The sequence below is a fragment of the Grampus griseus genome (genome assembly GCF_964374135.1).
Source record: "Grampus griseus genome assembly, chromosome: 9".
Lineage (NCBI taxonomy): Eukaryota > Metazoa > Chordata > Mammalia > Artiodactyla > Delphinidae > Grampus > Grampus griseus.
The window spans coordinates 84921668-84946707 of record NC_139003.1 but is presented as its reverse complement, the minus strand read 5'-3'; the positions used below and the strand labels follow the sequence as shown (position 1 = coordinate 84946707).

Genomic DNA, 25040 nt, shown 5'->3' with positions numbered 1-25040 from the left:
GCTCAGTGGTCTTAGAATTTCACATTTTTCTCATATATTTGTTCAAAAAATGTGAATATAGTGGACCCTTGACAGTCATAAGACACAAACACCTCTATAGCATATCATTTTCTTAATAAAATTTAAACTGAAATAAAGTATAACTGAAAAAAAATTTAGTCTCCATACACTTTATGATTTGTATAATATGGCACTAAAATCATTTGTAAAGATTTTTTTCTTGGGAAGGAGTTGCTTTGGAACTCCTTCATTGAAGTATACATGTATTCAGAAGGGTGCAAAAAAGCATATTAACCACCACAAAGTATACACTCCTCTGAGTGTGACCACCCTTAGGTCAAGCAGTAGAACAGGACCAGCCACTGAGAAGCTTCCCCTTGGGCTTCTAAGATTTGTTCATTATTATATGTGTAGCAGTTGCTTGTTCATTTTTCATTGCTAGAGTTTTGCATTTTATGAATATACCACAGTTTGTTCATTGTGCTACTAATAGACATTTGGATTGTTTTTGGCTTGGGAAAACTACAAATTTTGTTGCTACAAACATTTTAAAATGTGTTTTGGTACACTTATATATATATGAATCTGTTGGGTATATATCCAGGAGTGCAATTTTTGGATTACAGAGTATGCACATATATATTCAGCTTTGTAGATATTGCCAAACAATTTTCCAAAGTGGTGGTTCTGATTGTTAACATATTTCCCTCCTGACTAATGAGGTTGAGCACATTCTCATGTGCTTATGACCATGTGGATATTCATTTTTGTGAAGGACCTGTTCAAGTCTCAAGCAGATACTGTTTGGCAGTATCTACTAAAGCTGAGTATGCAGATATCCTATCATCTGGCAACTTTGCACCTGTTTTTCTATTTAGTTGTTTTTTTCTTATTGATTTGTTGGAATTATTTATATATTCCAAGTGGGTTTGCCTGTGCTTTGCCTTTTCACTCTACTAATGGTGTTTGTTTGTTTGTTTGTTTTTGTTTTAATTGAATTTAATTAAATCCAATTTATCAGTCTTTTATAATCACTCCTTTTTGGTGTCCTCTTTTAGAAATCTTTGCCCACCCCACGATCATAAAGATATTCTTTAGTTTTCTAGAAGCTTTATTTTTTATTTATATTTTTGTTATGTTTTTATCTAAAGCTACAGAATTAAATTTTTTGTATAGAGTGTGAGGTAGATTTCTTTTTCCTTTTATGAATCACCAGTTAACGTCCCTACTCTATTAAATATATAGTCTTGTCATATGTTATATATTCATTGATCTGAGTCAATTACTAGATTTTTTTCTTTCTATTCCATTGCCTATCTTTATAATATTTTAAATTCTGCCTTTTTCCACCTTTAGCTTTCTCCCAGTGATTTTTATATTGCCTAGAACACTCAATAAAGTTACTCATTTTTATTTTTCTATATAAAGCATATAATAAGGTCATTTGTATCTGAGATAAACCACTAGCAAATTTATCCTGCCACTTTATCCAAATCCTCTCCCTTACAGCTAATGCTACAAAGACCTTTAATCTTTCCTTTTCCATCCTAACACTATCAGTTACCTTTCTTTTGGAAGCAATTTTTCACACATAGTATTTTTTACTCTAGTATTTTTCACTTTATGGACATTTTCTCCTAATATTGGTAAACAGAGCAGTAAAGCCATAGTCATATGTCAGTGCTGAGCTAGGCTCAGTCATTAGCTAAGTGACTTCCTGTCAGGTAACAGCCTCGTAGGACATGTGGTTAAGTTTTTACCTGAGCAAATTTACATAACTCTATGTCCTAAACCCCTGTGGTCATTTCAAATAGCTGAAACTATGAAATTCTTTTTTTTATTTTATTGTTTAAAACATTTTTAATGCCATTGCCTGTGTCAGTTTTTAACTGAAGTATAATTGACTTACAATATTATATGAATTTCAGGTGTACAACATAGTGATCCAATATTTTTATACATTACAAAATTATCACCACAATAAGTCTAGTTACCATCTGTAATCATACAAAGTTACTACAATATTAATGAACTGTATTCCCTGTGCTGTACATGACATCCCTGTGACTCATTTATAACTGGAAGTTTGTACCTCTTAATCTCCACCGATTTCACTCATCCCCCCACCCCCTTTCCCTCTGGCAACCACCAGTTTGTTCTATCTATGAATCTGTTTCTATTTTGTTAGGTTTGTTTGTTTTGTTTTGTTTTTTAGATTCCACATATAAGTGAAATAGTATAGGATTTGTTTTTCTCTGTCTGACTTAGCATAATACGCTCTAGTCCCATGCATGTTGTTGCAAATGGCAAATTTTCATTCTTTTTCATGGCCGAGTAATATATATTCATCGTATGTATACGCCACATCTTCTTTATCCATTTGTCTATTAATGGGCACATAGTTAAACTAAAAAGAGATGATTTTGTGCTAAATGAGAAGGGAAGCAATAAAAATAATGCAATTGGCAATCTGAAGCTTTTTAGAGAAATTCAAGTGAAGAAGGACATCTTAAGTATATTTAGTCTTAAAATGTGTTCTGATTATAATATTTTTGTTGAAGTACATTTTTGGTGGTCTTGATTGCAATCTGTGAAGTCATTCTATTTTAATCCTAAATATAGAATTAAATTTAATTAAATCAGTTGTGCTAGTTTTGGAAAAGTTTTTGCTGTTTTTGTTTTCTTACACAGATGTCTCCTAATTGCCTGCTTCTAGTGACGTTATTTTAGATATCAAAAGTTCACATTCACATTTAATAGCTTTCTAAATAATCAGATGTGAATTAATTTCAGTTTTTTAATACTCTATTCTCCAATTTTAGATCTTTGTTATTACACAGCTCTTAAATGCCAGAAGCTCATATTTTCAATTCTGGCAGATGGAGAATTGCGAAAACTTTAACAAAAATTTTGGCACATATCCATTCAATATATTGTGCTAAAAGTAGCTCTAGTTTTGAATATAAGCTGTATTTTCTTAACAGATTTGCTGTAGTCTGTTTCCCCTGCTATTTGTCTTTAAGGTGCACAAATCTTGCATGATATGCAGATGACCAATTATATCGTGAACAATTTAATCAGTTAAAAGCAGCTATGCTTGGGTAGCTCAAGAAGATGTGTCTCAGTGTTTTAAACTACAACAAATCTGGGCTTTGTTGAGTTAGTGGGGGAAGGGAATTCCAAAGATTCCAGCCATTTTTCATGTTTTAGAGATAAGATGGCCTATGTACTATAATCGTGATTTAATGTAATAGTATTTGTGACTTAACTCTCTTGTCAACATTTCAGCAAGAACATATTCTTTAGCTACTACAGATTTATACCCAAATAGCCAAACACTAAACAGAAAAGTAGTTTTAAATTTCTCCTTAAAACATTGTTTTCCTGACTGAAAAAAATTTTAGTAGGATTAAGTTTATAGTAAGTACACAAATGTACAATACATCTGTGATATTTTAAAGTATTGTAGTTTTTAAATTTTAGCTTTATCAACTTATATGTAAACCTGTTAGAATATTTCCAATACTTTCTAAAACTAAAATGTGAGAAAGCATTAAATAATTTACTGTATTAAATATAAAATCTAAGTATTTAGCATTTCTCATTGTATTTCAATTAATTATACAATAACATTTTCATGCAGCTTCTATGCAAAAAATTTTAAATACCAGTCTGGGCACACTACATGTAATGTATAATCTGAAATATGTAGAGATTAGCTGAGATTAACATTAGAAAACCATTTTTATTTCTTTTTCTGACCACACTGTGGCTTGCGGCTGGCAGGATCTTAGTTCCCCGGCCAGGGACTGAACCTGGGTCTCCACAGTGAAAGCACTGAGTCCTAACCACTGGGGAATTCCCTAGAAAAACATTTTTAAAATTAAAATTATATATGTACACATTGTTTCAGAAAGGTAAAATGAAGTTTATAGGAAATTTACTATTGCCATTCAGAATAACAAAGTATTCTTGGCATCTTTTCAATCTAACGATTGAAAATGGATTGATCCATTTTAATATTTCATCTGTCAATATCGATTTCCATGTAACAGAAATAAAGTAAAATTTATATGTAGAAATTTTACATTTAGACTTTGCTTTCATTTGAATTCACTTGAATTTACGGCCAAAGGCTTTTGAAAGTTGGATTCTTTGACATTGATAGCTTTTAGCAGTTTCAGTGGCTGTAGAGGTGGGACAGCATGGAACTCTTCCCCATTCTGTCAGAAGGGGGCAGCAAAGCAAGCCAAGAGGAAATTTATAGGTACCAAAAAAAAAAAAAAGTCAGGAAAGGCACTCAAGAAAATTTAGAAAGCTATAGCCCCAAAGCTTCTTGGGGTGGCTTCACTGTTTTAGAGTGTTTGTGAAGTCCCTAATGCCAAGTGGCCCCCTTTGCAAGAGTCATTATGCAAATCTTAAGGCATCAATACACCTTCATGTAGACTCAGGCCTATCTAATAATTATTAACCTTGCTGAATGCTTACCAAGTGCCAGGCCTTCTGCTAATCTCTGAATACATTATCTTTCTTAATCTTCACGAAAACTTTGCCAGATGGACATCCCTGTTTTATGGATGAATCTGAGGAATACAGACTTTAGATAATTTAAAGTCACACAAAGTAGCAAAGCCAGAATTTAAACCTAGCTCCTGTTACAAAATCCTTGCACTTAATTACTGACACTACTATATGCCCTAGTTTTCAGAGAAGCTTGGAGTGTAGGCTTTAGCAGGCAAGAAACGTGTGTGCTAGTTAACTGATTAGAAAATGTGTGTGCTAGTTAACTGACTAGGTACTTAAGTCAAATGTCACTAATAGGCTTTAAAATCACACAGCTTGAAAACTGATGAAGGGAACTTCCCTGGCAGTCCAGTGGTTGGGAATCCGCACTTCCACTGCAGGAGCCGTGGGTTCAATCCCTGGTCGGGGGGTTAAGATCCCATGTGCCACATGGCATACACAAAAAATGAGGAAAAATAAATGTTAAAGAAAACCGATGAAGGCCATCTGCATGCTTTTCCTTGGTATCTCTGTTTACTTCCTATCCTGCAGTAAATTTCTAGGGCAAAAGTATGGGACAGAAATCAGAATCTGGAATTTTACCAACTTGGTCAATTTTAATTTTATAGTTAACTTGGTAAAAGCTATTGTGGCAGGTTGGAAATCATGGCCACAATATTTTCAGCTCCTCCCATCAAGGTGGAGTTTGTTTTCTAGTATCTGGGCTGGCCTTCTGCTTTGCTTTGACCAATCAAATGCAGCAGATGTGTTTCTAGGCTGACTCTCTGTGTAGACCTTAAGAGGACAGGCTGCTTCAATCTCTTGGGTCCCTGCTGGCATGTAAAGAACCTCAGGCTAAACCACTGAACAATGAGAGAATGATGAGGAACTGTGTGAAGAGCTAATCCCAGCCAACACCACGTGGAGCAGTGTCCAGGTGGCCCTCCTAATCCCCAGAACTGTGCAAAATAACAAAGTGTTGTTTTAAAGACATTATGTTTTACTGTGACAACTACAAACATGGAGAACAGAAAATGCATAAGTCAAATCTCAAAATATTTAATGTAGATTCCACATTTTTCCTATTTACTATCACTTTTCCACGGTTCATAGGTGTATATACAGTTGGTAATGAACTGAAAATGTCAAAATGCTGTAGCTAGAAGCCAAGGAATTTCCAAAGTCTTAAATAATGCCTTACATAATTAGAAATGTACTCGTTTAATGAAACTCTGTAAGCAGCTCCTAGGGCTGGAAAAGCAGCATCTACCTGAGCTCTAAAATAAAAGGGCACACTAGCAGTCCTTTTAGCAATTATGTTCTTTAAGACTGTAATGATATACTTAAATTTGTAATGTGAAAAGTCTTAAGCCCAAGGTTGGAAGTTAGCAGAGATCTAAACAGATCTGAAATCCTTCCCTTTCCTTATATGACTCAGAACAATGTTTTGAGATTTTCTACTAGGTAGAGCTATATCCATTATTTATGTAACGAACACTCATACGTTGCTGACTATGCCCATATACTGCTATAAGTGACTCAATGAGTAGGTACTACCTTTAATATCCATTTATAGATGAGGAAATCAGGGTACAGAGAGAAGTAAGTTGTCCAAGGTTACAATGCAGCGGCATTTTGCTCTCTCTCGGATAAAGGGGGAGGGGGAGGAGGCAGAAGTGGAGTTAGGTGGTGGTATGTATTCAAATAACAGCTCCGTTTAAATAATTCTTCCCAGAGAAGTATCTGTGAAAGCAGGGAGGCTTTTGCATGTCGTTTGAGGTCCATGATGTAGCTCCAATCGTAAAGCTTCATCTGCCACCACTGGCCCCCACACCCTAAACTTCAGCTATAGAAAACTCAGCCCCAAAATATACCTTTGGAGGGACTTCCCTGGTGGTGCAGTGGTTAAGAGTCCGCCTGCCAATGCAGGGGACATGGGTTCCATCCCTGGTCCGGTAAGATCCCACATGCCGCGGAGCAACTAAGCCCGTGCGCCACAACTACTGAACCTGCGCTCTAGAGCCCACGAGCCACAACTACTGAGCCCACATGCCTAGAGCCCACGCTCCGCAACGAGAAGCCACTGCAGTGAGAAGCCTGCGCACCACAACAAGAGTAGCCCCTGCTCTCTTCAACGAGAGAAAGCCCGCACGTAGCCACGAAGACCCAACACAGCCAAAAATAAATAAATATAAATAAATTTATTAAAAAAACAAAAGCAGAAACAAATATACCTTGGAATTATTCTCCTCTGTGCTTTGCTCCTCTGGTCCCACCCAACATTGACCCCCTGCATAGAACCCTCTTCAAATGTAAAAGGGAGTTATATACCTTTCAAAGTCCACCAGTAGTGCTTTCCCCATAAAGCCTTCCTAATTCTCAGTATATTACTCTCTTGACTTCTAGAATCAATTGCTTCTTCCATCATGTTTCCTTAGATCTAGAATTCTTTTTTTAAAAATTTATTTATTTTTGGTGAATCATTTTTAGGAAGATAAGGTAGCATTTTGATTTCATAAGCCACTTGGAATCTGGAAAAAAAAACTTTATATATATGCTTATTTGCTTTTAAAATTAATTTAATTAAAAACAAATGTAATGACACAATGTCGGCGACTAGTCCACAGCGAGGGTGAAAAGAAGTTAGTTTCCTTAGGACCAAGGAGGCACCCTTGCACCTGCAGGACAACTTGCCCCATCCATAGGGAGGAATAAGCTTCCTGTTACAGCTGCAACTGCTAAGCAGCTGGCCTTGCTGTGGTTTCTCCTAGACGTTTTTCTAGATACCATGTGGCTGACAGGGTCTTGGTGCTCTGGCTGGGTGTCAGGCCTGAGCCTCTGAGGTGGGAGAGCCAAGTTCAGGACATTAGTCCACAAGAGACCTCCCGGCTCCACGTAAAATCAAACAGTGAAAGCTCTCCCAGAGATCTCCATCTCAATGCTAAGACCCAGCTCCACTCAACGACCAGCAAGCTACAGTGCTGGACATCCTATGCCAAACAACTAGCAAGACAGGAACACAACCCCACCCATTAGCAGAGAGGCTGCCTAAAATCATAGTAAGGTCACAGACACCCCAAACACACCACCGGCCGCAGTCCTGCCCACCAGAAAGACAAGATCCAGCCTCATTCACCAGAACACAGGCACGAGTCCCCCCACCAGGAAGACTACACAACCCACTGAACCAACCTCAGCCACTGGGGGCAGACACCAAAACCATCAGGAACTATGAACCTGCAGCCTGAGAAAAGAAGACCCCAAACACAGTAAATGAAGCAAAATGAGGAGACAGAGAATCACACAGCAGATGAAGGAGCAAGGTAAAAACCCACCAGACCTAACAAATGAAGAGGAAACAGGCAGTCTACCTGAAAATGAATTCAGAGTAACGATAGTAAAGATGATCCAAAATCTCGGAAATAGAATGGAGAAAATACAAGAAACGTTTATCAAGGACCTAGAAGAACTAAAGAGCAAACAGTAATGAACAACACAATGTTCAGTGCAGCTCTATTTATAATAGCCAGGAAGCAACCTAAGTGTCCATCGACTGATGAATGGGTAAAGAAGATGTGGCACATATATACAATGGAATATTACGCAGCCATGAAAAGAAATTGAGTTATTTGTAGTGAGGTGGATGGACCCAGAGACTGTCATACAGAGTGAAGTAAGTCAGAAAGAGAAAAACAAATATCATATGCTAACACATATATATGGAATCTAAAGGGAAAAAACAAGGTTATGAAGAACTAGGGGCAGGACAGGAATAAAGACGCAGACGTAGAGAATGGACTTGAGGACACGGGGAGGGGGAAGGGTAAGCTGGGACGAAGTGAGAGAGTGGCATGGACTTATATACACTACCAAACGTAAAATAGATAGCTAGTGGGAAGCAGCCGCATAGAACAGGAAGATCAGCTCTGTGCTTTGTGACGACCTTAGAGGGGTGGGATAGGGAGGGTGGGAGGGAGATGCAAGAGGGAGGAGATAATGGGGATATATGTATATGTATAGCTGATTTACTTTGTTATAAAGCAGGAAAAAAGACACCACTGTAAAGCAATTATACTCTAATAAAGGTGTTAAAAAATGTAATGATATCCACTTCTAAGAACATGAAAACATGATTTAAAAATCACTGTATTCTACAATGGAATATTACTCAGCCATAAAAAAGAATGAAATAATGTCATTTGCTGCAAAATGGATGAACCTAGATAGAGATAATCATTCTAAGTGAAGCAAGTCAGACAGAGAAAGACAAATACATGACATCACTTGTATGTGGAATCTAAAAAAAGGATGCAAATGAACTTATTTACAAAACAAAAATAGACTCACAGACATAGAAAACAAACTTATGGTTACCAAAGGGGAAAGTGGAGAGAGGGATAATTAGGAATTTGGGATTAACCAATACACACTACTATATATAAAATAGATAAACAACAAGGACCTACTGTATAGCACTATAGCACAAGGAACTATATTCAATATCTTGTAATAGCCTATAATGGAAAATAAGCTGAAAAAGAATATACATATATATATATACACACACATGACTGAATCACTTTGCTATATACTTGAAACATTGCAAATCAACTATAGTTTAAAAAAATCACTGTATTCTAAATAAAACATCTTTTGGACTAAGGCAGTGTTTCTGAAACTTTTTTTTTCCATTATTGCCCTCCCCGTACAGGAGAAAATTTAAATTAAATTAAAATTCTTCCTAGTGAGAGAAATAAGGAATAAGATTTTGTTGGGTAGAGTTGAGTTTTGAAGAGGCACAAGCCACTATCATATCTAAGGGTCTTTTTGCCTCCAAGAAAGAAGTTTCAGAATGCATGGTATAAGCCCATTAACAGAAAACTGCAAATTCAAGATTCTGCCCAACTAGTTTTAGACGCACTGATGGGCCAGGTGTCATCCCCTTGGCTGTGTCTGAAAATATCAAGACTCTCAATGTGCTTCTCACCCTTAGCTCACCCTGATGGGAGTGTGTTTTGGGTTTTTCCTCATCTTTAAAATGAGACAGTAGTTTCATGCGCTCATATTTTTAGGGACAAGGGAAAAATCTGAAAATATTTTGAACGTTGAATCTAATGTTTCCTTTATGGAATCTAACAAATCTGTTTTCTTGAAAGGAGATATCTGATAATTTGCCTTACCCATTAATTAGCTGAGAGGCCTAATGGTGTTCCTTCCCTGAAAGACTCTCTGCCTCCTTGTTCCTTCCTAAACATACTAAGTGTACTTTAAAATAGATACATATTTAAAATAGATATTACAGCCTTCCAGAAAGGCTGTAATAGGTGTTTCCCTTAATGAACACCATAATTTCCTTTTACCAAAGGATTGTTACAAGGATTAAATTATTTAACATACATAAAATGCCTAGCACAATAAACTTTCTCTTTAGTATAAAACACACGGACTTCCCTGGTGGCACAGTGGTTACGAATCCGCCCGCCAATGCAGAGACATGGGTTCAAGCTCTGGTTCGGGAACATCCCACATGCCGCAGAGCAACTAAGTCCGTGCGCCACAACTACTGAAGCCTGTGTGGCTAGAGCCTGTGCTCCGCAACAAAGGGAAGCCACCACAATGAGAAGCCCGCGCACCGCAACGAAGAGTAGCCCCTGCTCGCTGCAACTAGAGAAAGACCCCATGCAGCAACGAAGACCCAATACAGCAAAAAAATAAATAAATAAAACACGAAGCCATAAATTATGAAAGAAACAATATATAACCAACTGAAAAGCAAAGAGCTTATTGTCTAAGTGACTGAAACTATTGTTGACATAACCACAATACCATTATCGCATCTAAAAAAAATTAATAATTCTTTAATATGATCAATTTTCCAAGTATTATACATGTTCAAATTTCCCTGAGAGTCTTATAAAATGTTTTTGACAATTGTTTTGTTTGAATCAAGATCCATACAAGATTCACACACTGCATTTACTTGATACACCTCTTAAATTTCTTAATTTTAGGTTCCCCTCCCTTTTTTTTCCCCTTTCCATTTATCTGTTGAACTGTGTCATTTGTCCTATAAAGTTTCCCACACTGGATTTTGCTAATTGCACCCCTGTGGTGGTGGTAACATGTGCCTCTATCCCTCTAGTTCTTGTAAACTTGATAGTTGGATCTGGTGGCTTTCTCAGATTCAGGTTTGATGTTTTGGGCAAGAAGGCTTCATAGGTGCTGCCATTTACTCATTACACCCAGCAGAAGGGCTATAGTGTTTAGTAATGTAGACACTCAATGGTAATGTTGATCAGTGAGCGCTGTCAGGCTGATTTGTTCATCAAAAAGTCTCCAACAGTCTTTCATTTAATGCCACCCTCTTCTTAACATGCCTTCTTGGGCTTTAGTATCTAGAAGGCTAAAAATGCATTTCTCAAATTCCCTTGCAGCTAGAGTTATTGATGTGATATAAATTCCACCACTAGAGGCACTTGTGTAGAGTGAACTAAGTGGGGGAGGAGCAGTTTATGAGGCATCTTCGTGACAGGGTGTATTGTAGTGAAGGACATATGGCTGTGGAACCAGTAGCTGTAGGGGTGGCTTCCCCATTCAACAGGTGGACTTCGAGAATGGCCTGAACAACAGTCCCTTGACAGCTCGGTTCTATAGCCTGGATTTGTGAGTCACTCCTGAAGCTTAGCCGGCAGGCTATTTTTCCAATCCTGCCAACCATTTGTAATAGACCATGTAATAAATCCCTTTTGGCTTAAATTACTTTAGAGTAGATTTTGTTCTCTGCTTTGAACCCTGACCAATACAGCTCCTCTAAGAAAAAGTATTTTCAGCAGTTGTCAAACAGTTGCCTCTCTGATTTTATTTTAAGAAGTGAATTTATTAATAGTTAAACTTGTTAACAATTGCCTGAGTATGTAAAATAGATATTCTAGGAAGATATGTCTTTTTAAAACAAAAAAATCATACAGCAATTTCACATTCCCATTGTATAAACTTTCTAAAAAGAAACATGGAAGTGCTTCCCCCCACCCCAGTTTTTTGAGAAATAATTGACAAACATTGCTGTACAGGTTTAAGGCAGACAGCATGATGGCTTGATTTACATATATTGTGAAACGATTACTACAATAGGTTCAAGTGACATCTATCATCTCATAGGTTCAATAAAAAGAAAACAATTTTCTCCTTGAGATGAGAGCTCTTAGGAAAGCTCTTAGATGACTCTCCTAACAACTTTCCTGTATGTCATACAGCAGTGTCAGCTATAGTCATCATGTTGTACAGCACATCCCTAGTACTTAGTTATCTTATAACTGAAAGTTTGTACCTTTTGACCATCTTTCTCCAATTCCCCCTCCCCCCAGTGTTTTTAAAAAACATTTAAAAATTAATCCATGTTAAGAAAAATTAATCCATGTCCATTAATGAAGACAATTTTATTGAAAGGTAATTTAAATATTGTCTTCACAAAATTTTAATTCCATAATGGGAACTAAAAAGTATAAATCTTCAGTCTAGTAAAGAGATTTTTATTCAATATTTTACTACATAAATGTTCAAACACAGAGAAGTTAAAAGAATTATACCATGACCTATCCAGTGACCTAATTATACGTATACCTGTCACCTGGACTCTACAGTTAACATTGTTATATTTGCTTTATTACATACCTAACCATCTATGCATCCCTCTATCATACATTAATCCATCTTATTTTTTGATACATTTCAAAGTAAGTTGCAAACATAGTATATAGTATTTGGGCACTGAAGGGCTTCCAAATGACATAAAATGCATTAGAAAGTAAACTAGTCTATAGTGTCCTGAATTGTCAAGTCCTGGCGAAGATCTAGGGAAGGAGTTGCACGGAGAGTAAATGGCATCAATCAGAGTGAGAGACTCAATGTGAAATCTAGCAAGATTGCAACACTCTCTGCCTTTACCCTCAGAACTCTCCTCCTCTTTTTACAGTTACTTTAATTATAAAAGAGGAAATACATAACTGGCCCCTCTCCCCCTCAAATGATTTGTGCTATTGAAGGTAGCAATTCTTTAGATCAGAATCTCAGAAAACTTGCTGGAAATCAAGATGTTATATTTGCAGAAATGAGCTGGCATCATGAACTCGATGTTAATTTGGTTATTGTTACTCTCCTTGAGGGCAGGGGCTTAGTTTGTTTTATCATTTATCCCCAGCATGTAGAACACTGCCTGGCATATACTAGGGTTCAATACACATTCACTGAAGGAAGGAGTGAATTCAAGTGCTTGATTCCAAACATAATCTTCATATATTTCATGCCACTACTAATGAAAGAAGTTTTTCTAAAATAAAAATAAGCCTTAACATAAAAATAAGAGCATGGGTTGATTACCTAGAGCTGGAACTGCAATTACACAGAAGGGACCATGTTTTCCATATGTGCAGCAGGAACCTCAGCACCAGCCTACCGTGCACCCGCCGCTGAGGCTCAGCTGACTTGTGGGGCACGTTGTGCCAAAGCCCATGGCTGGGAAGAAGCAGCATTGCCTTTTCATTTTTTTACTTTTTAGTCTTTCCTGAATTTATTACAATATTGCTTCTGTTTTCTGTTTTGGTTTTTTGGCCCCGAGGCATGTGGGATCTTAGCTCCCCGAGCAGGGATCGAACCTGCAGCCCCTGCACTGGAAGGTGAAGTCTTAACCACAGGACGGCCGGGGAAGTCCCAGCCCTGCCTTCTGATGGGGACCATAGGAAAACTTCCCAGAACTGTTCGGGCACTTTGCAAACACACCCTGGACTGCCCAGAAACAAATGCGAAGTTTGTCTATAAATCAGTGGGGGCAAGAGTCAGTGGAATGCGAATTATTACCGTTGATGTTACTCTCCTCTTGTACCTTCAGACTGGTGATACCTGAGGAAATTTAAATGTGCTGCAGTGTTAACATTACCTTTTTAAGGTGATAATTTTCTTTGAGATTTCCTTGGCCTGGAAGAGCATTTCCATATTCAGCACAAGTTCATCAAGCTAGCACACATCTCAACAGCTACTGTGAGATTTTTAAAAATATATTTTAGTCTCTTCAAGAGAATGAGAGACAAATTATTTTTTATTGTGTCTGTATAGAGAGCAACATAAACAATAATTTCAAATCTATTCAGTTTTCCTGTTAGAGATCACAATGGCGGCCTACCGAGATGGGAATCAAGGGACCAGCAAATTAGAAAGATTTAAAAACCATAAAATTACCTCGTATTTTATACTCAAAATCGGTATGTAGAGAAATTTTATGCCATAAGCTATAAAAGGTTAAATGTCCAAAGCAATCTCGTGCTACAGCTAGTGCTACCCTCTCACTAAATAAACATATGCTCTGCAGGTCCCCACAAGACTTTTAAATAGCCCAGTGATGACTGTCATTAAAACATACCTAAGAGAAATCACATTCTTACAAGTGAGACATCAGAGGCTCCCTGCCACTTGGGAGAATGTGATGAATTCAAGCACTGGATATTGGTGGAAGGTGGTTGACTGAGACCAAATATTCATTTGCTTTTTCTAAGAATGTTGCTTCTCTATGTCAAGGTTTCCACTAGCCACTGGTACATTCAGAGAAATAAGAAACATGCAGTGAGCGACACTTTCATAAGGGTAAACGTACCCAATTGAATTGAAATTTCTTTTTCTCTGTCTTTATGACTTTCCTATTTATTTGGTGTTAAGATGTCCTTTTTGTTAGTAGTGGTGATGAATGATAGTTTTATATTTTCTTGCACTTACCTTGGCAAAAATGAAAGTAAAAAACTCCATGTTAGTCTCCAAAATTATCTTGAAAATTTAACTGTACATGAAAGTCCAATGTCTAGAAAAACCAAAAGGTCTCTTCCAAAATAAGATTCTGCAATGCAAAAAACAAATAAAATAATCAACAACTCTATGAATTCATTTTCCCTGTTCAGGTGTTGGACATGAAACTGAACAAGTTGAAAATATTGGTTGGTAGGGCAGGAATTCCCCCATTTTCAGCCCCCTAAAGCACTTCAAATTCCCTCAAGGGATGTAATAAAATTAACTAATACAAGATAGCTTCTGAAGTCAACTGCCTAAGTTTAATTCTTAGCTCTAACATTTACCAACTGTATTATCTTGGTCAAATTACTTAACCCACTCTGTGCCTTGATTTCCTTATTCACAGAATGGAGATAATAATAGTATCTACATCATAGGGCTGTTGTGAAGATTAAGTCAGGTAATCCATGTAAAGATTTCATCATCACTTTTTCATCATCCTAAACTGAAACTCTGTACCTATTAAACAATAACTACCCATTACCCCTTCCTCCCAGCTCCCGGTGAACACTGTTCTACTTTTCATCTCTATGAATTTGACTAATCCAGGCACCTTATGTAAGTGAAGTCATTTTTTATTGTGTCTTTGCTTTTTGTGCCTGGCTTATTTCACTTAGCACAAAGTTTCCAAGGTTTACTCATGTTGTAGCATGTATCAGAACTTCACTCCTTTTTAAGGTTAATAATACTCACTTCTATGGAAATACCACATTTTGTTCATCCATTCATTTATCAATAAAAATTTAGGTTGTTTCCACCTTTTGGCTATTGTCACATTACATATTCTTAATAAATTACTTGAATTATTTATTAAGTTATAATTTACTACTTTTGGGAGGATCTTACATGCAAGCCACAAAATCAAGCAAGAATTTACTCTGAGTTTCACATCTCATCACCCCCAAGTAATTGGATTGTGCTGATAAAATTACTGTGATAACTCTTAGTAATTCATCTTTGTGCAATATCATTGCAAGTCACTTAAGCTCTCTCAATTTCATCATTTGTAGAATAAGAACAATAGACACCAAAAGCAAAAGCAACAAAAGCAAAAATAAATTCAAGTGGGACTACATCAAACTAAAAAACTTCTGCGCAGCAAAGGAAACCATCAACAAAATGAAAAGGCAACCTACTGAATGGGAGAAAATATTTGCAAATCGTATATCAGATAAGGGGTTAACATCCAAAATATATAATGAACTCATATATCAGAAAACAAATAATCCAATTAAAAACTGGGTAGATAATATGAACAAGCATTTTTCCAAAGACATACGGATGGTCAGCAGGTACAGGAACAGATGCTCTACATCATTAATTATCAGGTGAATGCAAATCAAAACCACAATGAGATATCACCTCATACATGTCAAAATGGGTATTATCAAAAGGACTCAAAGAGGATGTAGAGAAAAGGGAACCCTTCTGCATTGTTCGTGGGAATGTAAATTAGTGCAACCGCTATGCAAAACAGTATTTAGATTACTAAAAAATTAAGAATAAAACTATCATATGATACAGAAATTCTACTTCTGGGCATTTATCCAGAGAAAACGGACTAATTCAAAAAGATAAATGAACCCCATTCATTGCAGCCTTATTTACAATAACCAAGATATGGAAACAACCTGAGTGTCCACTGATGGATGAATGGATAAAGAAATTGTGGTATATATATATACACACACACACACAATGGAATATTATTCAGCCATAAGAAAAGAATGGAATTGTACCATTTGCAACAACATGGATGGACCTCGAGTGCATTATGCTAAGTGAAATAGTGAGATGTCAGACAGAAAAAGACAAATACTGTATGATCTTTTTTAAATGTGGAATCTAAAATATGTATATAAAGCTAAGCTTATAGATACAGAGAATAACCTTTAAAGGAATGACATAGCCAAGGATATGACATAAACTGGTTAGAACCGATTAGGCCCAAAATGGTAGAAGATTTGACTTCCAGTAGAACTTGAGCCTCACTGTAATACATTAGCATGCTAAATGACACACCCACCAGCAACAGGACAGTTCTGAGGCTGACCATAAAAGGCCAAAAAGTGGGTGGTGGCCCAATTCCTGGAAATCCCTGTCCCTTCCCCAAAATAGCTGGAATACTCCTCCCACTTGTTAGCCTATGAAACAACCCAGCCCATAAAAACGAACCACCCCATATTTTGGGGCCAGTCTCCCTTCTGAGACAGACCACATTCTGTCTGTGGAACATGTATCTCTCTAAATTAACTTGCTTCCACTTCACTGTGGCTCGCTCTTGAATTCTTTCCTGTGTGAAGCCAAGGACCCTCACTTGGCAGCCCATCCCAGGGACTCACTTGAGACCTGGGACATGACCATCCTCTTGAAGTGCATTTTTCCTGCAACACCAGGGTTTAGAACCCTGAGGGACTAGGGAAGAACCAAACAACAGTCTCAACAAGCGGATGCTAATGCTCTTCTTCAGAGCATGGCTGAGATTCTTGCTTTTTGGAGCATTCTTGGTGTTTGCTAGTTTCTAAGCATGGTTCTTCAGCCTACTGAAAATACTGATATCCTTCCAATAAATTCCCCTTTGCTTAAGTTGGCTGAAATTGGTTTATAGTGCTTACAGCTGAACTCTGATAAGAGAAAGCAAAGGCAGCCTGCTGCTTCTGCAGGTTTCAGCAACCTCTCCTTGTATCTAGCCATCTGAATCCTTTCCAATTCACATCACAGAAATACTCTGAATGTTTCAAGCCTTGGGGTCCTTGAGACCCCAAGCACTAAATTCCACATTTATACCAATTGTTCAGGGAACAATCTCTGAAGGAAAAATATATGGAATCCTCTTATGGATTTAACATTTAACTTTTAATATGCTACTGAGTTGCAACAAACGTGGAAATACCGGCTAAGACAGCCATGAGTGAAACAAAGCCAAGTGAGATCCAACAATTATGGCTGGTGTCAAGTTGGATGAGTCTTCTCTATGTTGAAATGAGACAAGTACTTAATAGGAGTGTATTAAGGCATATATGAGAAAAAGGAGAAAAGCAATTACTTGAGGAGAGGGGGAAGATGGCGAAAGAGTAAGACGCGGAGATCACCTTCCTCCCCACAGATACACCAGAAATACATCTACACATGGAACAACTCCTACAGAACACCTACTGAACGCTGGCAGAAAACCTCAGACCTCCCAAGAGGCAAGAAACTCCCCATGTACCTGGGTAGGGCAAAAAAAAAAGAATAAACAGAGACAAAAGAATAGGGACGGGACCTGCACTTCTGGGAGGGAGCTGTGAAGGAGGAGAAGTTTCCATGCACTAGGAAGATCCTTTACTGGTGGAGACAGGGGTGGGGTGAGGGAGAAGCTTCAGAGCCGCTGAGGAAAGCGCAGCCACAGGTGTGCGGAGGGCAAAGCGGAGAGATTGCCGCACAGAGGATCGGTGCCGATCGGCACTCACCAGCCCGACAGGCTTGTCTGCTCACCCGCTGGGGCGGGCGGGGCTGGGAGCTGAGGCTCGGGCTTCGGTCGGAGTGCAGGGAGAGGACTGGGGTTGGCGGCGTGAACACAGCCTGCAGGGCGTTAGTGCACCACGGCTAGCCGGGAGGGAGTGCAGGAAAAGGTCTGAAGCTGCCTAAGAGGCAAGAGACTTTTTCTTCCCTCTTTGTTTCCTGGTGCGCGAGGAGAGGGGATTAAGAGCGCTGCTTAAAGGAGCTCCAGAGATGGGCGCGAGCCGCGGCTAACAGCGCGGACCCCAGAGACGTGCATGAGACGCTAAGGCTGCTGCTGCTGCCACCAAGAAGCCTGTGTGCGAGCACAGGTCACTATCCACACCTCCCTTCCTGGGAGCCTGTGCAGCCCGCCACTGCCAGGGTCCCGGGATCCAGGGACAACTTACCCGGGAGAATGCACTGCGCGCCTCAGGCTGGTGCAATGTCACACTGGCCTCTGCCGCCGCAGGCTCGCCCCGCATCGTGCCCCTCCTTCCCCCCGGCCTGAGTGAGCCAGAGCCTCCGAATCAGCGGCTCCTTTAACCTCGTCCTGTCTGAGTGAAGAACAGACGCCCTCCGGCGACCTCCACGCAGAGGCGGGGCCCAATCCAAAGCTGAGCCCCAGGGAGCTGTGCGAACAAAGAGGAAGGGAAATCTCTCCCAGCAGCCTCAGGAGCAGCGGATTAAAGCTCCACAATCAACTTGATGTGCCCTGCATCTGTGGAATACCTGAACAGACAATGAATCATCCCAAATTGAGGAGGTGGGCTTTGAGAGCAAGATTTATTATTTTTTCCCCTTTTCCTCTTTTTGTGAGTGTGTATGTTTCTGTGTGAGACTTTGTATAGCTTTGCTTTCACCATTTGTCCTAGGGTTTTATCTGTCCGTTTTTTTTTACTTAAAAACTTTTTTCTTAATAATTATTTTTTATTTTAATAACTTTATTTTATTTTATCTTTATTTTCTTTTATCCTCTTTCTTTCTTTCTTTCTCTCTCTCTTCCTTTCTTTCTTTGCAGCCAGGAGTCAGTGCTGTGCCTCTGAGGTGGGAGAGACAACTTCAGGACACTGGTCCATAAGAGACCTCCCAGCTCCACGTAATATCAAACGGCGAAAATCTCCCAGAGATCTCCATCTCAACACCAACACCCAGCTTCACTCAACGACCAGCAAGCTACAGTGCTGGACACCCTATGCCAAACAACTAGCAAGATAGGAACACAACCCCACCCATTAGCAGAGAGGCTGCCTAAAATCATAATAAGTCCACAGACACCCCAAAACACACCACCAGACGTGGACCTGCCCACCAGAAAGACAAGATCCAGCCTCATCCACAGGCACTAGTCCCCTCCACCAGGAAGCCTACACAACGCACTGAACCAACGTTAGCCACTGGGGACAGACACCAAAAACAACGGGAACTACAAACCTGCAGCCTGCAAAAAGGAGACCCCAAACACAGTAAGATAAGCAAAATGAGAAGACAGAAAAACACACAGCAGATGAAGGAGCAAGATAAAAACCCACCAGACCTAACAAATGAAGAGGAAATAGGCAGTCTACCTGAAAAAGAATTCAGAATAATGATAGTAAAGATGATCCAAAATGTTGGAAACAGAATAGAGAAAATGCAAGAAACATTTAACAAGGACCTAGAAGAACTAAAGATGAAACAAACAACGATGAACAACACAATAAATGAAATTAAAAATACTCTAGAAGGGATCATTAGCAGAATAACTGAGGCAGAAGAATGGATAAGTGACCTGGAAGATAAAATAGTGGAAATAACTACTGCAGAGCAGAATAAAGAAAAAAGAATGAAAAGAACCGAGGACAGTCTCAGAGACCTCTGGGACAACATTAAACGCACCAACATTAGAATTATAGGCATTCCAGAAGAAGAAGAGAAAAAGAAAGGGACTGAGAAAATAATTTGAAGAGATTATAGTTGAAAACTTCCCTAATATGGGAAAGGAAATAGTTAATCAAGTCCAGGAAGCACAGAAAGTCCCATACAGGATAAATCCAAGGAGAAACATGCCAAGACACATATTAATCAAACTGTCAAAAATCAAATACAAAGAAAACATGTTAAAAGCAGCAAGGGAAAAACAACAAATAACACACAAGGGAATCTCCATAAGGTTAACAGCTGATCTTTCAGCAGAAACTCTGCAAGCCAGAAGGGACTGGCAGGACATATTTAAAGTGATGAAGGAGAAAAACCTGCAACCAAGATTACTCTACCCAGCAAGGATATCATTCAGATTTGATAGAGAAATTAAAACCTTTACAGACAAGCTAAAGCTGAGAGAGTTCAGCACCACCAAACCAGCTTTACAACAAATGCTAAAGGATCTTCTCTAGGCAAGAAACACAAGAAAAGGAAAAGACCTACAATAACAAACCCAAAACAATTAAGAAAATGGGAATAGGAACATACATATCGATAATTACCTTAAATGTAAATGGTTTAAATGCTCCCACCAAAAGACACAGAATGGCTGAATGGATACAAAAACAAGACCCATATATATGCTGTCTACAAGAGACCCACTTCAGACCTAGAGACACATACAGACTGAAAGTGAGGGGATGGAAAAAGATATTCCATGCAAATGGAAACCAAAAGAAAGCTGGAGTAGCAATTCTCATATCAGACAAAACAGACTTTAAAATAAGGACTATTACAAGAGACAAAGAAGGACACTACATAATGATCAAGGGATCGATCCGAGAAGAAGATATAACAATTGTAAATATTTATGCACCCAACATAGGAGCACCTCAATACATAAGGCAAATACTACAGCCATAAAAGGGGAAATCAACAGTAACACATTCATAGTAGGGGACTTTAACACCCCACTTTCACCAATGGACAGATCATCCAAAATGAAAATAAATAAGGAAACACAAGCTTTAAATGATACATTAAACAAGATGGACTTAATTGATATTTATAGGACATTCCATCCAAAAACAACAGAATACACATTTTTCTCAAGTGCTCATGGAACATTCTCCAGGATAGATCATATCTTGGGTCACAAATCAAGCTTTGGTAAATTTAAGAAAATTGAAATTGTATCAAGTATCCTTTCCAACCACAACGCTATGAGACTAGATATCAATTACAGGAAAAGATCTGTAAAAACTACAAACATATGGAGGCTAAACAATACACTGCTTAATAACCAAGTGATCATTGAAGAAATCAAAGAGGAAATCAAAAAATACCTAGAAACAAATGACAATGGAGACACGACGACCCAAAACCTATGGGAGGCAGCAAAAGCAGTTCTAAGAGGGAAGTTTATAGCAATACAATCCTACCTTAAGAAACAGGAAACATCTCGAAGAAACAACCTAACGTTGCACCTAAAGCAATAAGAGAAAGAAGAACAAAGAAACCCCAAAGTTAGCAGAAGGAAAGAAATCATAAAGATCAGATCAGAAATAAATGAAAAAGAAGTGAAGGAAACGATAGCAAAGATCAATAAAACTAAAAGCTGGTTCTTTGAGAAGATAAACAAAATTGATAAACCATTAGCCAGACTCATCAAGAAAAAAAGGGAGAAGACTCAAATCAATAGAATTAGAAATGAAAAAGGAGAAGTAACAAGTGACACTGCATTAATACAAAAGATCATGAGAGATTACTACAAGCAACTCTATGCCAATAAAATGGACAACCTGGAAGGAATGGACAAATTCTTAGAAATGCACAACCTGCCAAGACTGAATCAGGAAGAAATAGAAAATATGAACAGACCAATCACAAGCACTGAAATTGAAACTGTGATTAAAAATCTTCCAACAGACAAAAGCCCAGGACCAGATGGCTTCACAGGCGAATTCTATCAAACATTTAGAGAAGAGCTAACACCTATCCTTCTCAAACGCTTCCAAAATATAGAAGAGGGAGGAACACTCCCAAACTCATTCTACGAGGCCACCATCATCCTGATACCAAAACCAGACAAAGATGTCACAAAGAAAGAAAACTACAGGCCAATATCACTGATGAACATAGATGCAAAAATCCTCAACAAAATACTAGCAAACAAAATCCAACAGCATATTAAAAGGATCATACACCATGATCAAGTGGGATTTATTCCAGAAATGCAAGGATTCTTCAATATACACAAATAAATCAATGTGATACACCATATTAACAAACTGAAGGAGAAAAACCATATGGTCATCTCGATAGATGCTGAGAAAGCTTTTGACAAAATTCAACACCCATTATGATAAAAAACCCTCCAGAAAGTAGGCACAGAGGGAACTTTCCTCAACATAATAAAGGCCATACATGACAAACCCACAGCCAACATTGTTCTCAATGGTGAAAAACTGAAAGCGTTTCCACTAAGATCAGGAACAAGACAAGGTTGCCCACTCTCACCACTCTTATTCAACATAGTTTTGGAAGTTCTAGCCACAGCAATCAGAGAAGAAAAGGAAATAAAAGGAATCCAAATCGAAAAAGAAGAAGTAAAGCTGTCACTCTTTGCAGATGACATGGTACTATCCATAGAGAATCCTAAAGATGCTGCCAGGAAACTACTAGAGCTGATCAATGAATCTGGTAAAGTAGCAGGATACAAAATTAATGCACAGAAATCTCTGGCATTCCTATACACTAATGATGAAAAATCTGAAAGTGAAATCACGAAAACACTCCCATTTACCATTGCAACAAAAAGAATAAAATATCAAGGAATAAACCTACCTAAGGAGACAAAAGACCTGTATGCAGAAAATTATAAGACACTGATGAAAGAAATTAAAGATGATACAAATAGATGAAGAGATATACCATGTTCTTGGATTGGAAGAATCAACATTGTGAAAATGACTCTACTACCCAAAGCAATCTACAGATTCAATGCAATCCCTATCAAACTACCACTGGCATTTTTCACAGAACTAGAACAAAAAATTTCACAATTTGTATGGAAACACAAAAGACCCCGAATAGCCAAAGTAATCTTGAGAACAAAAAACGGAGCTGGAGGAATCAGGCTCCCTGACTTCAGACTATACTACAAAGCTACAGTCATCAAGACAGTATGGTACTGGCACAAACACAGAAAGATAGAGCAATGGAATAGGATAGAAAGCCCAGAGATAAACCCACGCACATATGGTCACCTTATCTTTGATAAAGGAGGCAGGAATGTACAGTGGAGAAAGGACAGCCTCTTCAATAAGTGGTGCTGGGAAAACTGGACAGGTATATGTAAAAGTATGAGATTAGAACACTCCCTAACACCATACACAAAAATAAGCTCAAAATGGATTAAAGACCTAAATGTAAGGCCAGACACTATAAAATTCTTAGAGACATACGCAGAACACTCTATGACATAAATCACAGCAAGATCCTTTTTGACCCACCTCCTAGAGAAGTGCAAATAAAAACAAAAATAAACAAATGGGACCTAATGAAACTTCAAAGCTTTTGCACAGCAAAGGAAACCATAAACAAGACCAAAAGACAACCATCAGAATGGGAGAAAATATTTGCAAATGAAGCAAATGACAAAGGATTAATCTCCAAAATTTACAAGCAGCTCATGCAGCTCAATAACAAAAAAACAAACAACCCAATCCAAAAATGGGCAGAAGACCTAAATAGACATTTCTCCAAAGAAGATATACAGAGTGCCAACAAACATATGAAAGAAAGCTCAACATCATTAATCATTAGAGAAATGCAAATCAAAACTACAATGAGATATCATCTCACACCAGTCAGAATGGCCATCATCAAAAAATCTGGAAACAATAAATGCTGGAGAGGGTGTGGAGAAAAGGGAACACTCTTGCACTGCTGGTGGGAATGTGAATTGGTATAGCCACTATGGACAACAGTATGGAGGTTCCTTAAAAAACTACAAATGAACTATCATATGACCCAGCAATCCCACTACTGGGCATATACCCTGAGATACCATAATTCAAAAAGTGTCATGTACCAAAATGTTCATTGCAGCTATATTTACAATAGCCAGGAGATGGAAACAACCTAAGTGTCCATCATCGGATGAATGGATAAAGAACATGTGGCACATATATACAATGGAATATTACTCAGCCATAAAAAGAAACGAAATTGAGTTATTTGTAATGAGGTGGATGGACCTAGAGTCTGTCATACAGAGTGAAGTAAGTCAGAAAGAGAAAGACAAATACCGTATGCTAACACATATATATGGAATCTAAGAAAAAAAATGTCATGAAGAACCTAGGGGTAAGACAGGAATAAAGACACAGACCTACTAGAGAATGGACTTGAGGATACGGGGAGGGGTAAGGGTAAGCTGTGACAAAGTGAGAGAGTGGCAGGGACATATATACACTACCAAATGTAAAATAGATAGCTAGTGGGAAGCAGCCACAGAGCACCGGGAGATCGGCTCGGTGCTTTGTGACCGCCTGGAGGGGTGGGATAGGGAGGGTGGGAGGGAGGGAGACGCAAGAGGCAAGAGATATGGGAACATATGTATATGTATAACTGATTCACTTTGTTATAAAGCAGAAACTAACACACCATTGTAAAGCAATTATACTCCAATAAAGATGTTAAAAAAGAAAAGAAAAGAAAAGAAAAGCAGTTACTTTTGCTTTATTTGACACTGGCCAGGCTTCAGTTGGATCAAACGATATTCAACTTTACATGCCATGCTATATACAGAAAAAAAAACTTGGAGAGTGTTCAGAGAACAGCAACTGATTGAAGGTTTGTTAAATTAGACCTATGAAGAATTGTCAGAAGAACTGGGCATGTTCAGTCAAATGTAAGACATTTGGGCAAGATGAACGATTAAGTACAAGTATGTGAAGAGATGGTTCCCAAGTCTGAGGTTTAGGTTAAACAGAAAGTTAAAAATCATGGGATTTAAGAACATAAAAGTCCACGGAAGTATGGATTAAATATTGTGGAAACCTTAAACTAAAAAGCTTTTAAGAAATTGATGAATGGAGGTATCTGTAAGTTAGAATTCTGCATATAATATTATTAAAATAAATTTAATTTTATACTTAAATAGAAATAACCTAGAAAATAGAAAAATATTTTGATGGATTGCATTTAGAAAGTAAAAAATACCAGATCAAGTATGAAGAATGTTTTTAGAAAAAATGGTCTATCTGGGGGCCTTCTTTGGGACCCAGGTTTGCGAGAACAGAGAGGAGCTCTGAGAT

General features: G+C 38.2%; 1 long non-coding RNA gene across 2 annotated transcripts in view; it reads right to left on the bottom strand.

The window, feature by feature from the left end:
- LOC309827028 overlaps window positions 1–25040 on the bottom strand; it is a 128240-nt gene that overhangs the window by 79488 nt on the left and 23712 nt on the right. For both annotated transcript variants that reach the window (XR_014297163.1, XR_014297164.1), the window contains exon 2: window positions 14266–14383. This is a non-coding gene — a long non-coding RNA (uncharacterized lncRNA). The remainder of the gene's footprint in view (window positions 1–14265; window positions 14384–25040) is intronic.